This window comes from Notolepis coatsorum (assembly GCF_963971535.1).
Source record: "Notolepis coatsorum genome assembly, chromosome: 9".
NCBI classification, from domain to species: domain Eukaryota; kingdom Metazoa; phylum Chordata; class Actinopteri; order Aulopiformes; family Paralepididae; genus Notolepis; species Notolepis coatsorum.
In genome coordinates, this window is record NC_140173.1 from 81,991,851 (window position 1) to 82,000,564 (window position 8,714).

Consider the following 8,714-nt stretch of genomic DNA (forward strand, 5'->3'; position numbering starts at 1 on the left):
CAGTAAGCAAGTGGATGCCTGAACACAGAATGACACCAGTATCACTAATTACCACGGCAAGCCTATAGAAAAGTATTCTATTTAATAATAATAATTATCATAAATATAATATAATTTTAAAAATTTAAAAGAAAAAAAATTACAAAAAAATGATATTAACACTTTGATCACCATCATTAAAATTCATGATTTACCATCCCTTGCCAGCTCTATTTGTCTATGGAGAAGTTCCCCTTCTTTGCAGGGCTATAACTTTTTAAATTCTATTGCTAGATTGCCATTATTATGGCCCATTCAATGTCCTATATGTATTGTTCAGGGTGTATCAATGTTAAACTTTTTCATTCACATATTCATACTAAAATATGGTCTAAAGTATAAGTATGTTTTTATCTTTTTCTGCAGCTTTCTCCAGAACGTGATTTATAGCTCCAAATGCATTATATTGATGATCAAATACAGTTTGGTAGGAATCTGTGCGAGATAAAAGATTTCAACCGGACGTGGTTCTGGAAGTTACTACACGTCATCTGATGTTGACCGGATGGGCGAGGGGGCGTTTATAATTCCGTGGGCAACGTTATACCATTCATCTAGTGTGGGTCATATGTTCATCAGATCAGTTAGTATAGAAGACGGGGCGGCTAGGTGGTGTAGTGGGCAAGGCACTCGCCACCAGTGTGGAGACGCTAGGATTCGCGTGTTCGAATCCAGCTCTCCACATTGTTTTCAGTTTAGCTGGTCGTCCGCAGTAATACACATTGGCCGTATTACGGGGAGGGAAAACTGAAGGGTGGGGATCGAACGTTGTGAACAAGCGACTCCTACAAGTCGGTTGGTGCGCCTGCGCAGTAGAATCAGGAAGTGTCGGGGGCAGCGTGAGCCTCCCACGCGTTACTCCTCGACACTGAGAGATCAAGCTGCGCAGGTGAAAAGATGCGACTGCTGTTACCTCAAGTACCGGAGGGGACTTGTGCTATGTATGACTTAGTCCACATTGCAGCCGGCTTGTGGGAGGCAAGAAACAGCGTTCGTGACAGGGGAGGGTTGAATTGGATGATACGAAATTGGGATGGGAGAAAATATAGAAAAATGGGAGAAAAAGTGGATCAAAAAAAAAAGAAGACGTTAGAAAATAACGTTGAAACTCACCGTGGCTTCCTCGCACCGCTGGCAGATGAGCGTGGAACAGAATTTTTTCTATTATGGGATGGAGAAATGCCCGATCCATTTCCAGGTTGTATAATAGTATATACGTCCAAATCATGTTTTTTCGAGTTATTTGCACCGATCGATGTTCACTGTGTGAAGACGGAGTCTCTCTAACATTAGCGAGTGCCCGGACCACATATGGATGAGCACTTCCGGTTCAAAGGCTCATTTCCGGTTGGCGATCTGCCGATCGGCCACCAGATGGCGCTCTTGAACCGCTAGAGAGTTGAGTGGAGCTTTGCAGTGTGTCTCAGGGCTCCGGAGGGGAAATATGATTTCGGTCACAGATTTTTGAAATATTGACATCAAAGACGAGTTACGGCGTCTTCGGCAGAATTAGCATGGCTAGGAATGACGTCATAACTCGTCATCGGCGATCATAGTGTTAACAGGACATAAGATGGACTCATCATATCTGATAACGTTGTTTTTCTTCAAACCTCTCTCACAACAGGAATACAGCAAGGTTACCCAAATGTAAGTGTTCTTTATTTATTTTAATACATTTTATAATACTGCAGCTTGATGTCCCCTGGTTTCAACTTAACCCCTTGCTTAAGCTCGAGTGGTCCAGTACCGGTACAAGATAAATTTCACGCCATAAATAGATCAATACAGTCCATAAGACCCTAACCCTATAAAAAAAAAAAGGCAGTCAAAGTGTATATTTTCAGCACTAGTTTAGTTTGTTTACCAATGATTTTAAGTATTATTAGCGAAATATGAGTTCATAAATATCTTTGCGCATCCCGGGGGAAACCGAATGATTTAGATGCAAGGAAATAACGCGTCATGAAAGCATTGTAGTCCTACCTAGCTCACGTCAGCTGCTGAAAATATTCTTTGCGAAAAATATAAATATTTTATATATTTGTGATTATATCTCACGGTTCGAACAAACCTGAACGTTATTGCCATAAAATAGAACATAGTTTGTTTCTTGACCTTAAAATATAAATCGATTTATAATATGAAACATTTAAATGGTTGAAAGTGGTGCCTTCTAAGTGCCTTCTAGTCTAGCTTCAGGAGACGGCCTTTACGAATACTCACTTCATCTAAGCTCTTGCATTCTGCTGCTTTTTGAAACCACACAGGCCCCTAATCCTCCAGTATTGCACATATCTTTGGTGATCAACGGACATTCTTTCGCCACAATATTAGCTTTGTGAACCACAGTTACTAAAATGGTAATTGCAGTCAACCTAAAGGTTGGCCCGGCCCATGGGGACATTAACGTGTGTTGTCGGGCCTTACAAATACATTTGATTTAATTTTGATACAGACGGACGGGCATATTACTGTAGCTGTGGTGGTGCGTTGTACTCCTTACGGGGGAGGTCGTTCATTATGAGTCTTCTGGCCTCTACTCCCTCCTCCTACGGTTGGTGACATCATGGGCAGCTCTGTTGAGGAGCTGGAGGCTCCCGAGGATGTGGACCGTGCCCGACTGACCTGCCTGAAGGAGTGGACTGAGAAGCGGCTGGACACGGTGGTCATCTCTATACCGGAGAGAGACCCCTACAAACTGCTGTGTGAGTGGCCTGGTTTTCAAATGAACGCCTGATGAGGGCATACTGCACCGTGGTACAACAGTATTATATTTTTAAACGCTCACATTTGTATCACTTGGCGAGGGAACTCTATTAAAAAATGTATTAGGAGGCGGCTGAGTGGCGCAGTGGGCAAGGCGCTCGCCACTAACGCAGGAGATGCTGGTATCGAGCCCAGCTCTCGGCGTTGCTACCGGCTTGGCCGGCCGTCATACTAACACAATTGGCAAGTGTTAGAGGGTGGGAAAGCCGGTGGGTGGGGATTGGACGTTGTGGACAGCGACTCCTACAGGTCGGTTGGGTGACGCCGGTGTGGCGGAAACAGGAGGTATCGGGGGCAGCGTGAGCCTCCCACGCGTTACTTTTCGCCACTGAGAGTTCGAGCTGTTGCGGTGAAAAGATGTGACCGGCTGCCTCCTCGTGTACCGGAGGGGACACGTGATGCAAGGCTTCTATCCTCACTACAGCCGACCAGTGGGAAGCATAGTCTAGCAACGTTCAAGACAGGGGAGGGAATAATTGGAAACACGAAATTGGGATGGGAGAAAAATAGAAAATGGGGAGAAAAAGTGGACAAAAAAATGTATTAGGACAGTGTTGTTTTTTTTAAAGGGCCAAACTGAATAAATCACAGAGGACTGAGGTGAATTAGGGCTGAATGAGATGGTTTAAATTAGGGATCATCAACTGGTATGAATTAGGGATGCATGATATATCGGTGACCATATCAGTATTGGCTGATATCTGTGATTTTAATTTTATTTACAGACAGTGATCCGGGAAAGAGAAAAAAAACGATATCAGCGAATCATTTATATATAAGATGAGATATTCCTTTATTGAGATATTCCTTTATGGATTAATGTTATACCAAATAACTATATACTTGCTGTTTGGTCATTTCTAGTTGGAACTAAAAGCATTCTCTAATCTCTAGGCATCTGTTTTCCCACAAACTAATGTAATTGGATCTCTGTTTATGTATTATTTTTTTTATTTCTTTTATTTTTTACAGATGGGACCATCCCCTCCTTGGACGCAGACACGGCCCACCCCAAGCTGGTGCTGTCTGAGGACAACAGGAGAGCGGTCTACAGGGAGGTCCAGCAGGCCTACCCGGAGCACGGGGCTCGATTCAGCGCCTTCCCCCAGGTGCTGGCCTCCCGTGCCCTGGGGGGCGGCCGATGGTACTGGGAGGTGGAGGGCTCTTTGGGTGAAGGGCGCTGGCGGGTGGGTCTGTGTGAGGACGAGATCGGGAGGAAGGGCCAGAAGGACAGCTGTCATCTGGGCTTCAACCCACACTCCTGGTGCCCAGGCGGCGAGAGGGGGAAAGTGGAGGCCCTGCACGATAAAGTGGCCGTCCCCGTGGCTACGGAGGGGCTGGGAGAAAGTGGGAGTGTTCCTGGACTTTGATCAGGGCATCCTGTCATTCTACAATGTAGCACCAGGGGGCAGTCTAGCCTTGCTGCATTGTTTCCGACACAGTTTCACAGAGCCTCTTTACCCAGCCTTGTATGTGACCAAAACTCACCTGGCCATCTGTGATCTCTTTCAGACACACTCTGCCAAATAACTGATGAGTGATATTCGATATCGTTATCGCGATATCATTTCCATATCGCCCAGCCCTAGTTTCAGATATGTTGCACAGCTGGAGCCTTAATTGTTATTGTTGTACGTAACTAGAGCAAAGCATAAATATCTTTTCAATATTAAAATATGTAGAAATGTTGAGTAAATCGCACATATTATTTTGTCTTTGTGGCCATGGTATGAGCGGTATAATACACACAAGTGCACTTATTTGGAAAAAGGAAAAATGTGTACAGAAATCCTCCAATGTGACTTTTATATCACCTTCTGATTCAGGTATCAAAATAAAACTCTTGACTTGACTTGACTTGAGGTATGATTGTACAATTTATGCAAAAACTCACGTTATACTTAAGACATTCCAGATTTTGATTAGACCCTACATATTATTTTATATTATTATAATCTGTAATGCCGTCAAAACAGCGAAAGACCCTCGCTTGGTATTGCGCTTTGTTTACTTTTTTGTTCTAGTCTGACATGTGGGTTGGAGTTTTTAGTAACTATTACACTGTGAATGAATGTATTTAAACGGATGTTAAAATACACACAGGATTTAGAAAAACCCAATTGGGCCACAACATTGCATTGTTTGAGGAATTATCACTCAATAAAGTCAGAGACTTATTTCCATTGTGGTCCTCGTCTGTCACAGCAATAGTCGGCACAGGTTTCAGCAAGGTGCAAAAAACACATTAAAACAAAAATTCTTCCCAATAAACAGATTTGTTAAGATACAAAAATACGTAAAACTCGTACACTACAATATAAAAAAACACATACAAAATAACTGCTTCAGTTTATAATTGTCGGGCGGCTAGGCAAGTAAGGCAACCATCCCTTCACTGCTCCTTTAAAATGCCTAATCGTAACAATTTATTTGATCTGAGATGGTAGCTGGTTCCATTGTATAGCTGCTGAATACTGAAAGGTATTTTTCACAGCCTCAATCTTATTATCTTATCTTCCAACAATATTGTCACAAGGAAAGATGAAATTACCCGTTCCATCCTAGAGGCTAATCTTTCCTGTGACAAAATGGCATCCAATGTAATAAAAGAAAGTCAACCAACGAACTCGAGTCTTGTACCGGATATCCTCTCTGGTAAACAAGAATACCCTGAAGACTCTGGCAGGAGCACTCATTCAAGGGTACTACGACTATGCTTGCACCGCATGGTACCAAAGCACCTCAAAGGCACTAAACACCAAATTACAAACATCTCAAAACAAACTAGTCAGACTACTGCTTGACCTGACTCCTAGAACCCACCTCACCCCTGCACACTTTGCCAACCTAGGATGGCTTAGAGTAGACGACAGAGTACAGCAACTTGCAATGGGCCTGGTCTACAAGATACACTACACGACCAAGTTACCCATGTGCATGTCAAAATACTTCCCAAAGGTCAGTGAATACCACGATCACAACACTAGAGGGAGCTCCACAAATCATGTAAAACCCAGATTCGGCTCAAACAAGGGACTAAACACGTTTCGCAATTATGCCACATCAATGTGGAACGCCCTACCCAAAGCTGTAAAGGAATGTGAATTGCAGGGCGGCTACGTGGCGTAGTGGGCAAGGCGCTCACCACGAAATCTGGAGACGCTGGGCTCGCCTGTTCGAGCCCAGCGCTCCACATTTGCTTTCAGTTTAGCTGGTCGTCCGTACTAATACACATTGGCCGTATTAGGGGGTGGGAAACTGATGGGTGGGGATCGGGCGTTGTGGACAGCGACTCCTACAGGTCGGTTGGTGCGCCTGTGCAGTAGAATCAGGAAGTGTCGGGGGCAGCGTGAGCCTCCCACGCGTTACTCCTCGCCACTGAGAGATCGAGCTGCGCAGGTGAATAGATGCGACTGCTGTTACTTCAAGTACCGGAGGGGACTTGTGCTATGTATGACTTAGTCCACATTGCAGCCGGCTTGTGGGAGGCAAGAAACACGTTCGTGACAGGGGAGGGTTGAATTGGACGATACGAAAATTGGGATGGGAGAAAATATAGAAAATGGGAGAAAAAGTGGATAAAAAAAAAGGAATGTGAATCGCTACCCACCTTCAAAAACACTCTCAAAGAACACCTACGGGAGACTGCAATTCGAAACTGGCGCCTACAAATGTCCTAACCCAGTTGTATAATAAAGACCAAGCATGGCTTTGTCAGTAGTCCAATGTACAGTGCCCCCCCCCCCTACCTCCAATGTACAGCCCCACCCAACCCCACCTCCTCCAATGTACAGTTTCTATGTCAAATGTATGTCAGTATTCCAATGTACAGTGTGTGTCCCCCTACCCCCCCCCCCCCCCCCCACCTCCAATGTACAGCCCCACCCCACCTACCAAACCTCCTCCAATGCACAGTTTCTATGTCAAATGCATATACACTCTTTTTCTGGATTTTTTTTGTATCACAAACAGTACTGTATTTACAAATCTGGTATGTCATAAATGTATAGATGTAGCAGTACTGTCTATCTGTATGTCGTGTGTGTCATATGATTAATTGAAAATGGGGGACCCTGATGGAAACAAGTTCTCTGCTCAGGACTTCATTAAGCATACCATTTGATGGAGAAGCATAATACAAGGTGGAATCATCTGCATATTGGACCAATTTGGCATTCTTAGTAGCCCACGGTAGGTCATTGGTGAACACTGAGTAGAGCAGAGGCCCTAGGCCTAGGGAGCTCCCCTGTACACTCCAAACTTCTACTACTAGATAGGCTGCAATTCAAATAAACCTGCTGAGATCTGGAGGACAGATAACTGCATCCACATCAAAGCCAGGGGATTAAAACCATAACATTTAAGTTTATCAATCAAGAGAGAATGGTCAAGCACATCAAATGCAGCACTGAAATCTAAAAACACAGCTACCACTATCATGGAGTTATCAATAGCTCTGAGCCAGTCGTCAGTCATCTGAACTAGAGCAGTCGATGTGGAGTGACCAGTTCTGTATGCATGTTGAGACTCTGTAGCCAGACTGTTAAACTGAAAATATTCTTGGATTTGTGCAAAAACACACTTTTCCATGATTTTGCTTAAAACTGGTAAAATGCTGTGGTATATTCTAAGCACATACCTAAGGTTATTTACAGCACAATGAGGTTGTTATCTGGAAGGAGGGAAAGATCATAAGTGATAGAATGGTCTCCTCATCTGACTTCAAATATAGCCAGCAAGGAATAAACGTGCAGTCAAGACCACAGAGTTCTTAATTCAAACTCATGTATTTATTGCCGAGAGGCCCAAAGGTGAAAATGCATCAGTTACATACAGGGATTATTCATCATTTTTCATAAGACATGATTGTACAAAAGGATTGATGAGGTTTACATAATCATAGCCTGTTACAAAGGATCAGATTAAACCGAATATATATATTTATTGATTGATATATATTGCATAATATTTGTATATCGTTTGATATCCCTTGTATATTCCTTGTACATATACACGGAATATCCCTTTAGCCTAGTACAGACCATAATATTTCATTCTCCTATTGGACAGCGGTCCACAGGCGCCAAGGCCATGCCTCCAGAGTCAGGTTCAAAGCCACCGTCAAGACATGTCTGTACATGCCCGGCCTTGCCCAAGAATACGAGACAGAAATGAGGTTGGCACTAGATTGTTCGCCGTGCATATAAATATGGCGCAGGTGAATACAGAAGCACCAGAAGTCTTAGTAACTAAAGTTGGAGCCTCACCCACGATACTACGTGCGGTGAAGTATGGCCTGTTTGGCCCCAAATAGAGCATTGAGACCGCGTGCGAATTAATAACTGAAGTGTCAGAGTTTGGCGCTATACCGTCGAGTGCAACATATTTCTATTAAGTCAGTAATAGTCTATTTGTGTATAGTGTATCGTGCGGCTAAAGTTCTACAGTGACCAGCATCGCCAACGTTGCCTCGTACCAGCTAGAGTGCTTATCCAGGCTGGGCTGCTTTCATGGCGCTTTCACCCGAGGAGACCTAGACGAGATCGTGTGGACATGTACACTGGATTATCTACCCGATGACTGCATAGCCATTTACGGCTGGATTATATTTGCTTTTGGTCCTGTAATTAATGGAGCGGAGAATCGCCGACGCCCACACGTGTGTGGGATTTACCCTAGTAATAGACACAATATTTCTGACACTGGGAATATTCACTGAGGTCCATAGATGTCCCTAGATATATGTATTTTAGGCGGATTTTCTGAAAATATGGCTCCGTGCTTAACGCATCCGGTGCCGTTAACGTAGTACTACGTTTTTCTCACGGTATTTCTTTTCATCGCTATTGCCATTCATAATTCAGCTGGGCACCTTGTGCATACTGTTCTGAGTGTGTCTGAGCTGG

The 8,714-nt window shown here is 43.8% G+C and overlaps 1 pseudogene across 1 annotated transcript; it reads left to right on the plus strand.

Annotated features, from left to right (window-relative positions):
* The first annotated feature begins 2,608 nt into the window (after positions 1-2,608).
* LOC311234683 (tripartite motif-containing protein 14-like) lies at positions 2,609-4,338 on the plus strand (annotated as a pseudogene). Its single transcript has 2 exons — positions 2,609-2,747; positions 3,781-4,338. The product of its transcript is annotated as a tripartite motif-containing protein 14-like (transcript).
* Positions 4,339-8,714: the final 4,376 nt, after the last annotated feature.